The following is a 1925-nucleotide window of genomic DNA, read 5'->3' on the forward strand; positions in this document are numbered from 1 at the left end:
CCAAAAGGGTTACGAATCAACCGTAGATCTTGATGATCTAAGGGCTGAAAATTGTTTATATTTTATATTTTAAGAAGTGTTTTTATTTTAGCCCTCCCCTATATATATATATATATATATATATATATTATAACGAATATATATGATGGACCTACATATATTCTATACAATCATAAGTTCAAAACCCATCAACAAAAATTAATTCGAGATACTATACCTTAATTAATTTTACGGAGATTCAAAAAGAAGAAATATATTGAAATTGCCGTTATTGATAGGTTTAATCGAATTTCTTTTTTTTTTTTTTTTTGAGGAAAGTTTAATCGAATTTCTGAATTTTACATTTGATTTGTTTGTCTTGTAACTCTTGTTTGCATGTGTATATATTTATTGAAATACGGATTTGAGTGTTGTCTGATCGTTCTGGCAATGTTTCATTAGGGATTTGAGTATTGTCTGAATGTTCTGGCAATGTTTTTGTGATATTCATTGAATTTAGTAATTTAATGACTGCATAATTAAATGATTAAACAATTTATTCTAAGTATATGTTGTATTTGAGTGTAAATTTATTATAGAAAATGAAGATAATAGGAATTTCTCTCTTTAAATTCTTTCTTCCTTTTTCTTATTTTCATTAAATGAGAATTCACTTTCCTCCATTCATCATTTCCACTCTAAGGAGATATCATATTATCACATAAGAAATGAGTCATAATATTACTCTTTATTGGAATGAAAAAAAAAATAGTGAAAATCTCTTTTACAGAAAATGCTAAAAAAAAAAAGAAAAAGAAAAATTAGAGGGCAATTATTATGAGTAGAGATAAGTAAGTTTAAAAGTAAAAATAATGTGATTTTGAAAAATGGGAGGAGTGTAGTGGAAAAATGAAAGGAGATTTAAGATTGATGAAATGATAATGATGGTTTGGAGATAATTAAGAAAGGGAGAGTGAGTCCACATGGTAGCATGTGAGGGTGACCCACAGGATGAAAGATGAGATGCACTCCGTATTTTACGGACTAAGGTCTCTCTGTCGGGTATTCTTGTTCTTCTTCTCTCTCTCTCTCAGATTAATTTGTGTAAATTGTTTTACGACTTTAAATTCATCATACTACTTCATTGGATATCTAATTCTATCGATTTGTATGCTATATAAATTGTGAATTATTTGAATTGAAATACTTTGGGCTATAATTTTTCAATTTTAATCCTAAATTTTTGGAATTCTGACTAACACATCCGACTAATCGGGTTCAAAAAATTTATAGAAAAATAACTTAATAATTTAATATAATTTATATTTGTAACAAAAAAATACAAGCATAAATAAGAGATATTTCAACATCAACTTATATAATTAATATGCAATTTTTAGAGGGATAAAGATACCCATATTTTTCTTAAATGATTATCATTTTTAAATATTTACATCTAAATATTTTATGTTAAGTATTAAATTAAAAACACATAGAAGTAAAATGATGAATATGAATTTCGAATATTGAATAAAAACATATTTCATAAACCTTTGAAAACATCTTAATATACTGATTTTCAAAGGCAAAGTAATGAAGTTGAAAAATCAAATAATGAGAAGAATTTTATATAATCAGGCAAACATATTATTTTCGGGTTAGTCCTATAAAACTCGGGTTATATATTCAAGCCAATCTCATCTAATACTGTCGAACTATCCAATTACAAACTAAAATTTTAACGAACTAAAACTAAATTTTCAATTCTAAATTTCTCGAATTATTAGTCTATTTGAACCAATCCACTAATTTGTGGTTAATTGATATCCCTAGTAATTAAGACAAGGATTGGAAGACTATTAAACACCAACAAATTTATAAATATATTATTAAATATATGAATTTGAATGTAAATATACCACATGATATGAATTTGTATTTGAATA

The sequence above is a fragment of the Salvia miltiorrhiza genome, chromosome 6, assembly GCF_028751815.1.
Source record: "Salvia miltiorrhiza cultivar Shanhuang (shh) chromosome 6, IMPLAD_Smil_shh, whole genome shotgun sequence".
Lineage (NCBI taxonomy): Eukaryota > Viridiplantae > Streptophyta > Magnoliopsida > Lamiales > Lamiaceae > Salvia > Salvia miltiorrhiza.